General features: G+C 33.8%; 1 long non-coding RNA gene across 1 annotated transcript in view; it reads left to right on the plus strand.

Moving 5' to 3' along the window:
• LOC134391657 (uncharacterized) overlaps window positions 1–20,067 on the plus strand; it is a 111,064-nt gene that overhangs the window by 86,787 nt on the left and 4,210 nt on the right. Inside the window, exon 3 of the long non-coding RNA XR_010025021.1 lies at window positions 10,999–11,062. This is a non-coding gene — a long non-coding RNA (uncharacterized LOC134391657). The remainder of the gene's footprint in view (window positions 1–10,998; window positions 11,063–20,067) is intronic.

Below are 20,067 nucleotides of genomic sequence, written 5' to 3' on the forward strand. Positions count from 1 at the left end.
TTTTCCTCAACCCTCCTACGTTCATAGTTGGTATAGACCCCTTAACAAAAGACAGATTAACAAGAGAAAAATTCACAAGTTTATTAACTTGCAGTGCACATCATGTGGGAGAAACCTCCATAATAGTTAACTCAAAGCAGTGGCTCAGAACTCTGGTTTATATTGCGTCTTCAACAAAGAACAATAAATTTTAGAGAAAGGACAAGACATGGGACAGCAGTTTTAGGCTTCCAGAGATGAGAAACTGTGGGAAGGTAATCATATATGGGAAGTAAATAATAAAGTAGGTTTGTTTGTAGATTTTTCTGGTGCCACCCCTGAGCTGAATTATCTCCGGTAGAGAAGAAATTATATCCTGTCTTTAGGTGAAAAAAGGAAAGGATAGAGAGTACTTTCTCTTCATTTGCTGCTTCTTAATTGCTTTTAGCTCAAAAATATTTATGTCAAAGAGGCATATTTTGGGGTTACATATTCCGGTTTCCTTCAGAGTCTTTTATGGAGCAAAAGGGTTTAATTTTGATGGGCCAATTTATCAATTTTTCTTTATGAACTGTGATTTTGGTGCCAGCTCTAAGAACTCCTTTGCCTAGTCCCAGATCCCCAAAATTTTGTTGTATTTTTTTTTCTAATGTTTTATAGTTTTATGTTGTACGTTTAAGTCGGTGGTCTGTTTTGAGTTCACTTGTGTATATGGTGTGAAATACTAATTCAGGTCCAAGTTTGCTCTCTCTCTGTCTCACTTGCCTGTGAATGTTCAATTGCTCTTGCACCATTTGTTGAAAAGGCTCTTTCCTCTTTTGGATTGGTTTTGCATATTTTGTCAGTTGGGCTTGTATGTGTGAGACTCGTTCTAGATTCTCTGTGATCTTCCATTGATCGGTGTGTCTACTCCTTCACCAATACCACGTAGTCTTGATTAGAATCCAACAGTAATTCTTGATTAGAATCCAACAGTAATCTATGATTGTATTTATCATTATGTATAGTATAACATATTAGTATATAATAGTGATATATTATATAATCTTTCTTGAAATCAGATAAAACTAATTCCTCCTACTGTATTATTTTTTTTCCTAAAATTGTTTCAACTATTCTTTTCCTTTTCATTTTAACATAAAGTTTAGAATAATTTTATCTATATATACAAAAAATCTTGCTGCTATTTTTCTAGGAATGCATTAGACCTGTATATCAATTTTGGGAGTACTAACATATTTACTAGGTTGAGACTTGTAATCCATGAACACGTTATCTCTCTCTAGATCTCGTAGGTGTCACATCAGCATTTTATAGTTTTCAGCATACAAGTCTTGGACATGTTCTTTTTTTTTTTTTTTTTTTTTAGGTTGACACCTAACTGGTTTATTTTTTTTGAATGATTTTAAATAGAATTGTATTTATATCTTTTTATTTTTCTCTTTATTGTGCTAGCAGAAACTTTCAGCACTATGTTTAAACAAATGTTGAGAAAGGACATTGTCTTGTTGCTGATCTTAGGGGGATAGCATTTAGACATTTACAATGTTAACAATAGGTTTTTTGGTAGAAGATCTTTATTAAGTTGAGTAATTTTTCCTCTTTTCCAAGCTGTCTGAGAGTTCTAACTCATGAATAGGTGCGAAATTTTGTCAAGTGCTTTTTCTGCTTGGATTAATATTTTCATCTGGTTTTCCCCTTTAGCTTGTTAATATGGTGGATTACACTGACTGATTTTTTGATATTGAACTGCATTCCCTGGAATAAACTTCACCTCGTCATGGGGCATAATTCTTTTTATATTGCTGAATTCTATTTACTGATATTCTGTTAAGGACTTTTGTGTCTATATTCATAAAGGATATTGGTATATTGTTTTCTCTTTTTATACTATCTTGTCTGGTTTTGGTATCGGTAATATTAGCTTCATAAAAAGAATTGGGAAAAGTTCCTTCATCTTCTCTTTCCTCAAAAAAGATAGTGTAGTATTGGCGTTAAATTTTCTTTTAATATTCGTTAGAATTATCTAGTGAAACAATCTGGGCCTAAAGAGGTTTTTTGTTTGTTTGTTTTTGGAGAGAGTTGTTAAGTTACATATTCAACTTCCTTAAGAGTTACAGAGCTATTTAAATAATCTACTTCATATTGGGTGAGTTGTGGTAATATATGTTTTTGAAGAATTGGTCCATCTCATTTAAACTAATTTATGTGTTTAATGTGGTTCGTGGTTTTTTTCTTATTATCTTTTAATATCTGCAGGGTCTGTAGTGATATCCTCTGTTTCATTTCTGTTACTGGTAATTTGTATCTTCTCTCTTTTTTGTCAGTCTTGCTAGAGGTTGAACAATTTTATTAATCTTTTCAAAGAACCAGCTTATTGTTTCATTGATTTTCTCTATTGCTTTTCTGTTTTCAATTTCGTTTATTTGTGGTCTTATCTTATTTCCTTGCTTCTCTTCCTTAGGTTTATTTTTGCTCTTCTTATTGTTGCTTCTTGAAGTTGAAACTTTGAGTATAGGCTTGAAATTCTTCCTCTCTTCTAGTGTAGGCATATAGTGCTATTAATTTCCCTCTGAGCACTGCTGTAGCTATGTCCCACAAATTTTGATATGTTATATTTTCATTTTCATTCAATGTATTTTTTTTCTCTAGTTTCCAATTGTTTTGAGATTTTCCTGTTGTCTTTCTGTCATTGATTTCTAGTTTGGTAACATTGTGGTCAGAAAATATCCTTTGTATGATTTCGTTTACTTTTAATTTGTTAAGATGTGCTTTATGTAGCAAGACATCACCTATCTTGTAGACACTTGAAAATAATGTGTATTTTGCTACTGTTGGGTGGTATAGCCCATAAATGACAATTAGATCTTGTTTGTTAATGATTTGCTGGGTTCTGCACCTTGCTCATTTTCTGTTTAGTTGTTCTGTCAATTGTTGAGAGAGGTGTGTTGAAGGATATAACAATAATTTGAACTTGTCTGTTTTTCTTTTCTGTTTTACTGGTTTTTACTCTACATGTTTTGAACCTCTTTTGTTTGGTGCATACACATTCAGGGTTGCTATATCTTTCTGTTGGATTGTTCATTTTGTCATTATATATGTCTACCTCTGTCCCTGTAAGTTCTTTGAAGTCTATTTTCTTTGATATTAATAAAGACATTTCTGCTTTCTTTTGATTAATGTTTGTGACATTTTTCTACCCATTTGCTTTCAACCTGTGTATGTTGTTATGTTTTGATTGAGTTCATTGTAGATAGCATGTAATTAGGCCACATTTTTTAATCCACTGTGCAAATCTCTGCCATTTCATTGGTGTATTCAGATAATTTACATTTCATTTTTATTTTTTATAGTGTAAGTTTTTATAGTGTAAATTTTATTCTTTGTTTTCTATTTGTTCTCTCTGCTTTTCATTTCTCTGATTTCTTTCTCCTGTCCTCCTGTGGGTTACTTGAACAAATTTTGGAATTTTTAGAATTTTGAAATATCTAGTATTTTTCTCTTTGTGGAGATTTTTAGTGGTTGCTCTTATGTATTACATTACATGTACATCACTTATTACGGTCTACTTTTTAAAAATTTTTTAATTTTTTTTTATTTTACCAATTCAAGTGTTGGTATAGAAATTTCACTTCTCTTTTCATATCATTATTCTTACCTATTTATAACATAATTGTCTTAAATATTTCCTCTACATACATTTAGAACCATATAGATAGTGCTATGTTTTTGTTTCCACAATCAAACATAATTTAGAAAACTCTAGAGAAGAGTCTGTTATATTTACCCATATGTGTGTTTACTGAATTCTTTGTTGTTTTCTAAAGTTCAAAGTTTCCTTCTATTACCACTTTCTTTATATTTAGACAACTTTCTTAGCTATTCTACTAGGGTAAGTCTGCTGGTGACAAATTCTCTTAGTTTTTCTTCATCTGGTAATGTTTTGATTTCTCCTTCATTCCTAGGATATTTTTCATAAGTACCAAATTCTGGGTTGACAGTTCTTTTCTTTCAGCAGTTGAAAATGTTATGCCCCTTCTTTCTAGCCCCCATAGTTTCTGATACAAAATCCGCTGTCCCAGTCGTTTTTCCCCTTAACCCTTTAGGTAAGATTGTTTTTTCTTGTTCCTTTCAAGATTTTTTCACTGTCTTTAATTTTTATAAGTTTGTCTATGATGTGTCTTGGTTTGATTTTCTTTGGCTTTATCCTGTTTGTAGTATACTCAGTTTATTGCCATATTTGGGAAATTCCCAGCCATTATTATTATTATTTATTTATTTTTTAGTATATTTCAAGCCTTGCCCTCTTTCTCTTCTTTTTCTGGGACTCTACTGTCACAGATACAAATATTTTATCAGTTGTTATAGTTCCACAGTTGTTTGAATCTCTTAGTCTCTGTTTACTTCTTTGCAAAGTATATTTTCTCTCTGTTTGGATTGGGTGATTTTACTGTTCTGTCTTCCAGTTTACTAATTCTTTCCCATGCCCTTTTCACTCTGCTGTTGAGTACATCCACTTAGATTTTTAATTTTAGTATTTTATTTTTCTGTTCTAAAACTTCCATCTGGTTATTTTTTGTATATTCTATTTCTTTGCTAAGACTTTTAATTTTTTTCAATTTGTTTTAGCTATGTACATAGTTGCTCATTGAGCCATTTTTGTGATGGCTGCTTTAAAATCTTTGTGATATAATTATAATATCTCTGTCATCTGCACGTATTGATCATCTTTTTTTTTTTTAAATTCAGTTTGAGATCTTCCTTCTGCTTTGCATAACAAGTGACTTTCAGTTGAAACCTGGACATTTTAGGTATTATGTATGAGACTTTTATTCTTATTAAACTTTCTGTTTTAGCTAGATTCCTCTTACACAACCTCAGCAGGGGAAGTGAAGGGTGCTGCCCTGTCACTGCCAGATGTGGGTAGAAGCAACTCCTGCTCTGAGTAGACTTCTGCTTGTTCTTGCTTTTGAGTAGGGTTTCACTGATACCTCCCTGGCTAGGAAGGATAGAAGTGGTTTCTTACTGCTCCCATATGGCCTTTACTGGCACCTTAGGACCCAAGGGATAGCTGGGTTACCTTATTATTGCTGTGCAGTTTCTAATGTCCTGGACCTCCACTAGACCTCTCCTAACACCACCTCAGTAGGGAGAGAACGGGGAGACTTCTTCCTGTTGGGCTTGGGGTGGAAGTCCAGGCTCTTTATGTAGTCCCCACTGACACTGCATGCAAGGTAGGGGAGGAAACTTGTTACACCCAACAGGGGTGAAACTCCTAGTTCCTTACTCAGACTTCTCCTTACACTACTCTGGAGAGGTCGATGAGGAGGTGTTGGGACACCTTGTTCTAACCTGGCGTCTGCACTTGGTCTTTGCAGGTGTAGTTGAAGATGGGACCACAGTTCTTTCTATGGTGTTTGACTAGAGCAAGATGGTATTGTCCCAGTGCTTTCTGTCTTGCTAAGTTATCTCTTTTTTGGTCCTTGGGCTAGAAAAAAACATGCTTTTTTTTTTTTTTTTTAAATTGTTTATTTATTATTATTATTATTTTGGTGGCTGGCCAGTTTGGGGATCTGAACCCATAACCTTGGTATTATAAGGCTGTGCTCTAATCATCTAACCAACTGAGCTAACAGGCCAGCCAGGCCTTCGTTTGGGGATTGTTTTTGTCTGCACCAGTTGGTTTTTCTGGCTTGCAAGCTTCTTCAGCTCCAAATTTTGGATACATAAAGTGGAAAGAAAATCTAAGAAACAAACTGCCATGTCATTCTTTGGGTACTGCAGTCCTTAGCTGGTTTGTCATCTTCTCTTCATCTTTTGAAGAATCTTAACATTTGTTTTATATGTAACATCCAGGGATTTTAGTTGTACTTAACAGAAAGATTAGAAAAAACTGTGTTTACTCCATCTTCCTGGAAGTGAAAGTCTCCTGTTTCTGTTTTTTTTTTAATTTTTTTTATTTTTTTTATTTTGGGAGGGCAGCAAAAATTTTCACATAAAGTTCTTTAACAAAGTTAAACAGAGTCATAAAACACTAATTAATGAATTTTGTATTAAACAAAGAAAATTCCAGAGAAAACATCTCCATCTGTAATTAATTTTTGAATATCCATTTCACTTCCAGTTTCCAATTTCTACCAGTTTGTTTCTTGATGAGTTTGTCTCCCATAAGTGCTCTTTTAGGTCCTGCAGTATTTCTGCTTAGTAGTGAGCTTTTTTCACTTGAAACTATGTATTACACGACTCCCACATGGGAGTCCTGTCCATTTGGTTCATTGCTGTTCTTCCTGTGCCTAACACAAGATCTGCCACGTACTAGTGCTAAATACCTGCTGAATAAGTGAATGAGAACTGAAAGTTTGAATTTTCATTTCTGTGAGTGGGTTACCTACTTTCCTTGCTGTGCCGAAGTATGGGGCATGTGAGTCTCCTGTGCCTGATTCTGCACCAAACCCTCCTTATGCATGTGTTTAGAATACCAGCAAAATTTGTACAGAATTTTGCAATGAAGAAAAAAGCAATTTTAACTTGAGCACAGGTGTAAGTTTTTCTTTTATGGTTTAGAATAGGGTGTATTTTGAATTGCAAATGGGAGGGACCCATAATGGGTCCCTTATGTGTGCATGTGTATGTGTTTGTGTGTATGTGTGTGTGTGTGCACATTCACTCCTGTTCTCCTGTTGCTCCTAAAGAAAATGGCCTGGGCCGAGCCCGTGGCGCACTCGGTAGAGTGCTGCGCTGGGAGCGAGGCGCCGCTCCCGCCGCGGGTTCGGATCCTATATAGGAATGACCAGTGCACTCACTGGCTGAATGCCGGTCACGGAAAATAAAAAAAAAAAAAAAGAAAAGAAAATGGCCTGAAGGGCATGGCACAAAAAAGACCATAACCATTGTATGTTTTCTAGATCCTCAAATCTTGTTTTTTTGTTTTTTGAGGGTTTTTTTTTTGATAGTTTTCTTTTATTAGGCAAGTTATAGTTTGATCATCTTTTTAAATATTTGTCATGTATTGTGCAACGTACGTGTGTATACATGGGAGGGGGTAATGTTAATCTATCATTTTAGTAAGGCACTGAATGTAATTTTAGATTTCTTGCAAGCATAATTATACTTTAAATAGAGATTCTTCAATCATTGCAACTTTTTTATTTTTTACTGGAGTAGGAGAACGTTGTTCTTTTTAGTACCATTCAGTATGTTTGGTTTAAATACCAATAATGCTTGCTTTCCTTCTTGGCTTTAGATTCTGCTTAAGGAAATTATGAAAGATTTAATTCACTCTACTTTTGTTAGAAAGTATGGAAATGTTTGTACATGAGAACTTTTGTTGCCTGCTAGAACAGAAATTCACTGGGGAGGGGGAACCATTTCATTTTATTGCCTAAGAGCTGTTGATATACTCCCTGCATCTTTCAAAGGCATCTTTCATGCCACACAGGCAAACTGTAGCCAGCAAAAGAACAGAAAGAGCGTTCCTCACATGTGTCAGTCTCAGCAAACTTGCATAGCAGCTGTGCTAGGTACTGATGCGGATTACCACAGGACCCAGTTGCATGGCTTTGTGTGGCCGAACAGACAACTGGTTCTCTCAGGGGACCACTTTGTTGGAGATTGCAGCAATAATGTATCCCCAGTGTTGCTAGTGGATCTTGTGGCCATGTAGTACAAAATCAGTGCCAGATAAAATAAGAAAGTAATCAAAAGCGAGAATAAAACTCAGAGACTTTTAGATCTTAAAGCGAGAGACTAAAACAAATGTCTTGGGCTTGTTGCATTCACTTGTAAGGAATAGGAGAAAACGAAGGGATGCCTTTAACCCAGAAAACTTGCAAGGCATTCATCTTTTCATTTGCGAACCATTTGGGTGTGTTGAGAAATAAGTTGCAGAATAGGCATGTTCAGACCTTTATTTGCTACATTTGGTAGGAAAGATTTTATTCCCCCCTCTTCACTACAAGAAGCCAGAGTTTTCTGTGCAAATGAAACAGGCGTTGCAAGAATCAGATTCACTTTGGACGACTCTTCACATTCCAAGTCATCATTGCATTAGGCAGCATAATTCCATCTCTGGTTGATGGGCAGGAAAAGTGGGCAGCTTGCCAGGTAGACGTTTCCATGACTCCCAGCCCCCAAAGGTGATGCGTTTTTTCAGCTAATTCAATGAAGAGTGGGCTGAACTTTGGGTCTAAACGAGACAATAGCTGCCTTCGCAGTATCAGCAGAATGGTTGATGGGAATGCACTCTACATTTGGCAGAGAATCATGTGACCTTACGACTGAGATTTTGTGATGGTGCCAACGGAGACTTGGAAAGCAGGAACGTCCTGACTTTTTTCTTCTTTTTCTAGCATGGCTCAGAAAATGGTGGATCTTAATACTTGACTTTAGCCAGACTCAGCAAGCGACTGAGCTTTGAAGCACAACTTCGCCTTTATTCTGGGTTTTTGGCAGGCCACCAGGAGGCTGTCCCTTTCACGCCTGATAAATTCTGCTGCTTATCTCTAAATTGAAAAAAAAGGGGGGGGGGGAAATAATAACAGAATATTGAGGCATAACAAGTGAATCCTAAAATTGTATGTGCTTTTTGTTTTTTGTGTTTTCTGACTGCTGATTTTTTTTAACGTTAATATTCTCTCTGCTTGCTGAAGAATCCAAGTAGTTGGGGGTTTTTTGGTTGTCTTTTTTTTTTTTTTTTTTTTTTGGTTCATAATGAACATTTGAACTGGCCAAACAGGACGACAGCAGCAGTGAACATGAGATCATTGCAGCAGTGTAGCAAACTGGCACCCTGCCTTTTCACCCCTTTGGTTCAGGAGACAAACGTGTGCAGTCCTCATTTCTAAAGTCGGCACCGCCTGGAAGGAGTCCTGGTCTCTCCCACCTTCTACCATTCTGCTGCCAGGGACAGCAAGGATTGGTGCAGCTTCTACGCAGTGCTTTGTGCCTGGAATACCGAGAAGGAAGGAAAAGAAGACAAGCACCCTGGTCTTTATTTTCTAAAGAAATAACAGGAGCCCTGAAGAAAAAAATCTGAGTTTGTCCTACTACATGCAAGAGTGCTGGGGAAAAAAAAAAATGAGACGCTCCTGCTCAAAAACAAAAACAAAAACAAACAAAAATCCAAACCAAAACAAACCAAAAAAAGCAAACACTGGCTTGTGTAACTACAGAGACATCGGGCTTTGTAAAGCAGCTTTTTAAGGCAACATAACCAAATGAGCCTTCTTTATTTTTATTATTTCAAAAAATATGGCATAATTAGCAATATATTGCACTTGGTGAAATCGCACCTTTCATATCAGGTATAACTTTTTTTGTTGTTTCTTTTTAAACCTGCTGTTATATAAAGGGGAATCCTTAAATTTTCAATTTACTCTTATTTAACTCATCACCCACTTTACTCTCATTAACTTTTTCCTTTTGCTTTCTTGTTCTAATTCTGATTAGAATAGAAATTTAAGTAACAATAGAAAAATCTTTATGAAAAAGACAGAACATGTTTTTGTTTTTGTTATACACAGAAGTTTTGGAAAGACCTTGATGTGTTATCTGTGCTTTTTGTGTTCAGTATTAGTTTTTGTTATCTAAAAAAAAGTGAATGTTGAGACCTAGTTGGTAAAGAAAGTAGATTTTTCATGTGATTTATAATTTGAAATGTGAAGAAGAAACTTTTTGAACTTCTGAAAAAGGGTCCTATTAGAATATGCATTAAACTACCGATAAATAAAATTAGTTTGGGGGAAAGTTATATTTAACTTCTTTACAAGGACTTCAGTGGAACCAAAATAGGGATGAAAAGATCATGTTCTCAGTTGTTAAGTAGAAAAGAAGCTTCTTTCATAATAATACTCTCTTTCAAAATACATTTTATAAAGTATTTGTCCTAGAGCAGTTACAAAGAACGCTGGAAATATCCATTAAGTATTTTAGTAAAAAAAGTGCATACAAACTTGTTTTAAGTTCAAAGCAACATATTGGCTCAGCAGATAAATACATTACATTCTAATTATTTTGTCTGTTGGTAGAAGTAAATTGCTAAGCAATTTAAGCATTTTATAACAAAACCCAGTTGTGCCTGGTTCAATGTGAAAGGATTAGCAGATGTACTCCATCTATTTTAATTTTGATAAAAAGTGTTTCTAAACATGTGTAAAGATCGTGAAAAAAGAGAAAATGCTTTTGAAAAATACAGCTTATATCAATGATGACTGTAATTTGCTTATTATGAATTGATGCTATAATATTTTTCATGAAAAGAATAAGGTTTAGGTAAACTGTTAAGCTTTTAGAATTATATTTTATTATATGTTTCATTAGATATTTTATTATATTAAAAGGGAAACAATGAGAAATATTATAGAACTAATAAATTCTGCTTTCTTTTTCTGTTATTCTGTGAAGAAGTATGGGAAATTACAAAGAGCCCACATACTGATAGCATTGAAATAAAACATTTTAAGTTTATTGGTTATTGTTCACTAATTATTTACAAAATAGCTCTTGTTCCTCCATGTTGCCTCAGCTAATGGAAAGCCAACTTTTACAGGCTTAATTAATATTGGTAAACCTGTTTTCATGTTTCGAGATCCTTTAGTTAAAAAAAAACATTATTTTAAATGTTATTTTTAGGAGCCATTAATCTCTACACTCTTAATTATCTTATTAAGCTCCATGCCAAATCCAAATCTCTTTTCAGCTTTCACCACCTCATTGTGCAAAATCTAGTCGCCTCTTTAACAGCCATCCTCGTTTCACTTTCAAAACTGTGACTGTGAAAACAACACCAACCAAAACGAACGCATAAATGCAAACTATGAAACCACATTATATGTCATATGAGTAGCCTTGGGTGGGGCCCTATGAGTCTTCCAAGCCTTTTTTTAAAAAAAAAATACTTAAAGGGTTTTGCCCATTTTGATATTGTGTTTTCTTCTCGATCGTCTTTCATTCCCACCATCCATTCAGAAGCACCTCCTAGATAGCAGTTGTCTGATATTTCTCCTTTTATGGTTGTTTTAGGAAAAAAAAACTTAAAATGGATATGAGAAGTGAAGAAATTGACCATAGGAGAAAATCATCTCAGGTAAAAATAAAAAGCAAAAAAGCAACTGATATTTAATATTTCTAAAGAAAAACAAATTTTTTGACTGTGCTTAGTTATAAAAATTTATTTCGTATTCTTTATGAATCTAGCTGTTGGAATTTTTATTGATGGATTTCACTTGGAAATTCATAATATTTCCTGCCTTTGTGAAAAATTTTTGCTGGAATTTGTGACCAATGTACAATTTGCGTCTCTTCGAGTATATATCTATATATCCATACACATAAAATAAGTTCAATATGGTTAAATAGAAAGGTATTTAGGAAACAGAATAATTATATACTTTTTTATTTGTTGTAACATGTAAAAGGAAGTGAAATCTTGGGGAGGAGAATAAAGTTGTGCTTTTTAAAATATTTTTTACATGATCTAATAAGACAATGAAACCAAAACATACATTCATACAGTTATGATAAAACCTAAAACCAATGTTACATTTTATTTCACATCTAAATTTGTAACTATATGTTGAAATATTTTTACTACAATTGAGTGCATGATTGTTGATTATTTACTATAGTTTTTAATAAGTCTGGGAACAATTTGCAAATAAATAATAGTGGAAAATTATGTAGACCAAATTATCTATATAAAGTCTATAAAACACATTTTATTTTATTTATTTCAAAACATGCAAAATCACTAAGTAATTACTAAAGTAATTAGTATGTATTATTATTATTTTTCACAATGAAGATATAATTAAGAAATGCTAAGTGATTGTAGATATGAGTGAAACGATTAACGATTGTACAACTTATAATTTTGCTGCAGTTGAGCTCAGAATCTTAAGAGCGTGTATGTGGCTGGCTTTATGTTTACTCCTCTGTGTGTTTGCTTGATGTCTGGTGGTTTAAAAATTTTTCTTAATAACAATTTATTTTTGCCCAGCCTGTTGACCAGATGAGAGTTGTAGGTGGGCATATGTTTTGTTTTAAGTATATCTTTTTTGAAACATAAGTTTAAATATATTTTGTTTGAGAAGCAAGATAACCTCTTTCATACAATACATCTGGAGTAAAAATGTTATCGCGGAGTAGTAGTAATGATGCAATTAATGTGTCATTGATTTTAGTTTTCTGATATTAATTCATCCAAACATTGTAAATTTTAGTATCATTCTAACTATAGACCCATATGTATATAGTTAGGACTTATAATAATTTCCTGTATATTATACCTAGTCAACAAGATCTTACTTGTTTTATGAGAAAGTTAGAATGTTACCAGTTCCTTGAAATCACTAACTAAAGTTTTATAAGAATCAAAACAAGGTGTAGGTCTAACTCATACACAATTAACTTAACAGTTAATTTGGTTTTAATTATAGGCTTATGATACTACATTCTTGCCTCACAATTACATAACTCATACATGCATGTATAGATTCTTTTTTCTTTCGCAACAATTAGAATAGTTTAATTCCAAAATATTCACTATGGAAACAAAAATAATCTGTGCAAAATTTTTCAGTAAAGTAATTTTTAAATTCTTATGTGTATAAATAAACCTGTATTTAGTTTAGAGTATTTATGAAGGCCTCAGAGTTCGGCATTTAGAGCATTTATACTAAAGGATCAATATTATTATTTTTGTCTTCTAATTGCATCAGATACTTACAACAGATTCTGCATTAATAGGGATCCCATGTGAGATGTTGCCCATTGGCATAAACCCGTAGATCCGATCTTGTGGTGAAGTGGACCGCACAAGCTCGTTTCTATGGGTCTGTGTCAGTGTGGTAATCTGACAAAATGCTACACACAATGCTGTTCAATAATATTTCAATAAATTCCTGTTAAAATCCAATTGATTACATACACTTGAAGTAATTATATTTTTCTTTGTTTTTCATGTGTATATTAATCCTCATTGGTCTTATAAGGCAGGCTTCAATTGTCCACCACTGGGAAGTGTTTATAGGGCAACCATTCAAGTTTGATTCCAAGTGCGGTAATTTGCTTAAGAAAGTTGAATTTTTACAGCAAGGTTTGAACCAAGATCTGGATAAATCCTGTTCAGAAACTTCAGTGCATATTATAGTGGTTAGTGCACCTTATCAACTTCAATAAGGAAATTAAAAGCTATAAGTGGATTTATATGTTACTATTGAGCCTATATCTCCTGAAAAAATGAAACTGAATGCCACTGACTTTTAATATTACCAATTGTCAGTAGAACTATGGCAGGAGTGATGTCAGAAGATGTTTCATGTGACCTATGCTAGAAACCCAAGAGGTTAGGATAGTCCTATGAGACACATTATAAGTTCATTTCTAAAATGCCATACTATGATATCTACGTCCTTGCCAAGCTCTTAGGTGTATGGCCGTCATATTTGGAGGAGCTGACTGAAGATATGATAAGGAATTTGCAGCAACATTGGAAGCTGTGTGCATCCGGGTTGAGGTAGTAGGTTGTATGGTTTAGAGTTACACCCTGGGAGTTAACTGTACAACCTTCTAGCTTTCCTTGGAGCACACTTGAGCCATCGAGGAATTCTTCATCACTTTAATCTGACTGAACCAATTTCTGTGCAAGAAGGTAATGTGTCATGAGTATTCTGGATAATTGATTTTAGTCTTCTTTATATTTAAATGATCATTTCCAACCTAACTATTAGATTATTTCATTTGTATCTCCTTGTGTACAATGGCAAAATGGTATTTCTAATGGGTTGTTACTTCATGTTCAGACATTTATAAGAACTGGTGGGTAGTGACTTAAACTGCATTAATAATGCTCTTTTCATCTATAGAGTCACAAAATTTGGCACTTAGTTTTCAAACTGATTGTTGGTGTCTCTATTTATATCAGCTAGACACTACAGTAAAAAAAATATCTGCTAGTGTTAACAACTCCCATAGCATATTATCTGAGTTTTTCTCATGACACATCACTTTCTACCTTATGTTATGGCTATTTATGTGCTTGTTTATTTTTTCCATGCTAGACTGTAAGCCCCTCGAGGGCAAAGTCCATGCCTTATTTTTTGTTGTATCCCCTGCAATGCTTTACATACAATAAGCACTAAATATTTATTGAATGAATGAATGGAGTATAAGATCTCACTCTGTGATGAGTTTCTGTTGAAAATTTGAATGAATTACGACAGTGGTAAAAAAATCTGAGTTTTGTTTAAGAGTCCTAAAATTGCATAAATTTAATTGTCAGACTGCTCTGCACCAGAAATATATGTGACTTGAGTTTTGCTGTGTTGAGTATGTCCACTCATCCTAGACATACAATTTAAAATTTAGGAATACTTTTCCTGTAGAATAAAAAGAACAGAACAAATATTTTTTTTCTACTTATTAGTTCATTACAGTTTATAATCCTAAATTTAGATAATGTATATTTCTGTTAAATTTTTAAGTACTTTTATTTCCAGATGAACTGTTTTTCTTTTAGCATCAATTTTTACTAAAGGTTATATTTTGTCTCATTTAATAATACGATTTTTAAAAATCAGATTTTTGTATTCTGTGTATTTCCTCTATCTTCTACCACTTATTTTTTTTACAGTTGTATCTGTTGAATAAACCAGAAATAGCTAAACCAGAAACATCTCAAGAAATTAATAATAAATATATATATAAATTGTAGTCTGAGGATTGGAACACATTTTGGTTACAGGAGAGGCACCTTTCAATATTATTTATGTTACCAAGCAGATGGATCTCTTTGGAATCTATTAGCTTTCTGTCAACTTTAGTGGCAGTTAGTGGTGTAATTTGTAAAGTGATCCTATCTTACATAGACCATCTTTCAGTCTCAGACTTAAATAGTTGTTGACAATAGAACTTTATTTAAAACTCTAACCACGAAACGTGGCATAAGAAAAAAATTTAGGTACAAATATATATTAAGACTCCTAAGATCCTGACTATGTGGTGATGAGCTTTCTAGAACACTCCAGCATCCAAAATATCTCATTTTTTAGATCTTGCCAACAGTGGTAGTAAATAAGGAACATCTAAACCCCCAACATATAGAACAGATAAGCCTTAGAAAGATTAATACCAATTATTTCAAGCAAAATTATTTGACTGTTGTGCAGAAGACTTAGTCTCTATGAAAGAAAAATCTTTGCAAGTACTAATCAAGAAGCAATAAATAAGAAGCAGGAGATATAGATCAAAAAAGAGAGAGAGAGAAAGACTTGCAGAGATGAAAAGCAAGGTGACTTAATAGCAAAGAGAAACAATGTTGCATCTAATGGTGACAGTTCAACACAAAGGTGGAAGAAAAAGACAACAGAGAGGTCAACAATTACATCTTTGTAAATAGCCCTTGAGAGCTTGAGATCCCTTTTGCATGTGTTTATGTGTAAGTATATGCGTGTATCTCAGTCCTAGGTGTGTAGATTTGGAGGCCAAAGTCATGTGCACACTGATGGGCCAAATAGAATACTATTGCCAGTAGATGCCTTTTCCATGCAGTGCAGTAAAGTGTGTCACAGATGTCAATTTATAATGTAGAGTTAAAGGGTAATCTTATAAAAATACTATAGCAAATTCGTAGAATTGTGGTCTCTTCTATATGCTATCTGTGGTATTATAGAAGAATAGTTGAAGAGTGTTGAAAATGTAACTAACTATATGATCTATTATATTAGTCATGCTGAAATCATAAGAAGAGTTCCGAAAGGCAGAAGTTATAGGTAATATCAGTGAATAAAATTTTTTAAATTTCTCTGTAGGGTGAGAATACTGCATGGGAGAATTATGCTTCTGCTTTTGTTTCATAATAAATTTTACTGTTCCAGCCATGGGGACTATTCAACTTACTATATGTTTTTGAATAAATGACAAATGACAAATATACAAATTGATAGGATTTTTTTTTTCAGTGAAACCAAGATCTAGGACCACAGCTGATATCAATATCTAGAAATAGTTAAATTATGACTATGAAACCAAGGGGAAGCATTTTACGTTTAGAGGGTTGACATTTGGCTATGGGAGAATAACCATCCAGACTGAATAATTCCCTGAAGAATTTTAGGTGGTCAAGTTTCACTGTAGATAAGGTTTCCACATCTGGTAACAGAGGAAGTGCAAAAATTCAGGAAATGATTGAATATCAGTGAATCCTATCTTACTTAACCAATATTTATTCCGGTATTTGGGGGCACTAAATTGGATATATCTTTATGTTCACAGAGGCTGATGTACCTTAAATGCTTTGTGGGATGAGGCAGAAAGGAATTAGAGTGGGAAGGAAGGAAGGGAGGAGGAAAGAACAGGAGGGAAGAAAAGTTAAACCCAGTGCAAAGCAATAGATGAGCCTCATCAGAAAAGGCCAATTTACTTTATAATGTTATGAACTAAATTGGCCAAAGTAACTATGAGGGAATCAGATAAATTACTTGGCGATTGGACTGAGTCTTCTTGAATGCAGTCCAGCATGTATGAACTATGTTATTAGAATATATGAGTCATTTTCTGTAAATAATCATTTAGTTTTTCTTATTCCCTATTATCAAACACTGACTCATAAGCATAGGTGATTCCCCAAGATTCCTTCCCCAAGTGATGTGATACAGGATTCTGTCACCCTGAGCATTATTTCACACCCATGCCTAGTTTCTGTGCCACAGTGTATAGGAATAACTCCTGAGGTAACCAATCTTGACTACACCTATACTAGACCTCTAAAAGACACTCTGGAAATGCCTGTGAAAGATTGTTAGATGAAGATTCTAACATACCAGTAGAGGGTTTTATTTCTTACTTTAATTTCTGCAACCCAAGCAAAACTACAATCTGTTGTTATATTTTTGTTTAACATGATACCATGTTCATCCACGGAGCCATTACTGATTCCCTAAAGAGAGAATTTCTCAGTTTTGAATGCTCAAGGCCCTTGCAGCTTTCAACTCCACAGACAGAGTTTTCTCTGACTTCCATTAGTAGTAACTACAAGTGTCCAAAGGGACTGTGACTTACCTTTGTACCTCTTGTAATATATATACTTTTTTTTTTTTTTTTTAACTGCATAGGTATTGAATCAATGCCTGTTGTATTGAGTTGAACTTTAGATCTTTGATGGGCAGGGGTGAGAACCTCTACACCTTAAAATAAACTTTCTTTAAAGTCCTTTGTTATCTGAGATATTTCTAGACTCCCCAGAATATATCATTATGGTATTAGAAGTATTCTGACAGTGTCCAAGAGATCTACAGTCCAGTCTCGATTAAACCTGTGTTGTACCATTTGAAGGTGACTTATGAAACTAGCTAATCACTATTATTTATAATAAATCTGAGCCCCTTATGTACAGAAATACATGTTTTTCCAACTCACAGCTCCTACCATAATGTTCAGCGTATAGGACGGATTCAAGAACTCCTTGCTGTATGAACACAAAACTTTTATGAAAACACTGTGTGATATAGACTTCTTCAAACCTTTAAAGTTCAAATTTAAGAGATAGTACGAATAAGACTTTTAACTTTTGGGAATTCTGCATTATGGTTGTTGTTAATCTTTTTAAATTGGCTCTTTCTTGTGTGTGCCTTCATTTTTAACCTGACTCTATGTTATGTGGAAGGTGTGAGTTAAATCTACACATATTTCTCCCTGATATCTGATAACCTCTGAAATCTCAATTCTGTTTCTCTTCTCTCTAAACTCTTAGAGCATTTATTTGACTCCAATCATATTCAGCCTGTTTTTCTAGCTATTTTTTATATGTTTATGTAGTATATTGTAAAGTAAGATCATAAGCTTATAATTTATGCGTATTTTTATTTAATAGGTGCTTAATAAATGGTTTTTGAAATTAAAAATAAAATTGAGATTCATTAATGGTAAGAACCTTCGAAGATCATCTGGCCCATCTTCCAGATGACCAAACTGAGGCCCAAATTGTTAAATGATTTTGCCAATGTCAATCTACTGGTAATGGTCACAGCCCAGATTCCTACCCACATCAATGATCTATCCAAGAAGAAATATTTTATGATTGTTGTCAACAGATTTTTATGTAGTTTTCAACTTTAATGTGTCATTAAACACACTTTAATAAACTAATTGACTGAAATTAGAGAATATGTTTTTGTTTCTGAAAGGCTACAAATTACACAGCAGTTTATCTTCACACTCAAATAGTTTATTTAAAATAAACTTTTTATTCCTTCAATTATTTATTTCCTACTACAATTGCACTATTATTCTTTTAGGCACAGAGAGGAAGTTATCTACAGCCCTCATTCTACTCTGGTATTTTTCCTCCTTCCAGAATCTTTCCGCAGGGGAGGGGAGCATGGCCTATCGGTTTGTGGCGTAACCTATAAGTTAAAAGGGGAAAACTATGAATTGGTCGTCTTGTTAACATTGTGTTCTTTAGTGTAATAAGCCAGACTTTAAGACAAGGGGAAGGAGTAGGAACTGTGGTAGACCAAAGAAGGCATACTCACTGTATTAGTCCGTTTTGTGTTGCTATAACAGAAATACCTGAGACTGGGTAATCGATAAAGGAAAGAGGTTTATTTGGCTTACAATTCAGGGACAGCTGCATCTGGCACAGGCCACAGGCTGCTTCTACTCATGGTGGAAAAGCAGCAGGCAGCTGGCAGGTACAAGACCACATGGCAAGAGGAAGCGAGAGAGAGAGAGAGGGGAGGTGCCAGGGTCTTTTAAACAACCAGCTCTCACAGGAACTAATAGAGCAAGAACTCCCTCATTAATCCCCCCTCCTCCAGGGAGAGCATTAATCCATCCATGAGGGATCCGCCCCACATGACTCAATTAGTTTCCAACACTGCCACATGGGGGATCAAATTTCCACATGAGTTTTGGAGGGGCCAGCACATCCAAACTCCATCACTTACCTTTAAGATAAGATATTCCAAAATGACTTTGTCAGTTAGTATGAGTTTGGCCCTCAATGGCAGCTGGTTTTCCATTTCTGATATGAAAGCATCACATAGTAAAGCAAAACAAACCTGTTCTTATCAATAAATCTGTTCTTTCAATGAACCTAACAGCATCTTTTCCTATAGTTGAACTAGATAATTTGGAGTATCTATGCTGCTTTCAAGTCATCCGAAGGTGCATAAAAAAGATAGCTTCTTACATTCTATTATACTGATACTGTTATTTCAAATAGGCATGTTTGGTCCATGACAGTCTAAATATTTCCTTGAATTTAATTGACTAACGAAAAATATTCACTGGTCAAGCACAATTAGCAATTACAATATTATTTTGATGTTATTTTAATAAAAGAAATGAAGTAATTATAGTAGTAATTATAATATTGCTAACAGTAGTATATATCTTAGGTTCCCATTTGCATCTAAACCTCAATGTACAAAACAATGAAATTTTTATCATTCTTATTTCTCAAGTAATTAATACTATAGATAGATGTATAGAATTTTCAAGTCAGAAAAAATCAAAACATTAAATAGAGTGAACATAGTTAAAATTCAAGTACCCTCATCTCCATAAAAAGTCTTACACTCAGGCAACTGGGTAGAGTTCAAGAGTGAAGTAACATTGGTATTGTTGTTAATCATATTTTATTGTGCTATAATTAAAAGACCAGTTATGCATATATCTGGAATTAGATTAGGTTCCTGTCCATAAATATTCTATATAATTTAATCCAATGAATTTAAATTTGGAAAATAGAAATGACATAACTAATTATGAAAATACTAAGTTTCTAGTAATAAAAAAGCATGTTTTGCAATTTTGCTATGTGTAGTAGAAGCCTTCCTATGTAATGTAATTTCGATCGGTAGTCGATCAATTAATCCACAAAGATTTTTAAAGAAATTAATCTCAAAAATTAATACAACATAAAGCACACATTTTGTTTACATTTTAAACACTTGGTTATATATTTATTTGCCAATATTTTTATGTAAGCCAAGAAATATTGCCAATTACAGATCTTAGTCATTTCTTTCTGTAAATCCATAACGCATCATCTATGATTTCTAACTTTTGGTTGCTTCATGCAGTCTTTAA

This window comes from Cynocephalus volans, chromosome 1, assembly GCF_027409185.1.
Source record: "Cynocephalus volans isolate mCynVol1 chromosome 1, mCynVol1.pri, whole genome shotgun sequence".
NCBI classification, from domain to species: Eukaryota; Metazoa; Chordata; class Mammalia; order Dermoptera; family Cynocephalidae; genus Cynocephalus; species Cynocephalus volans.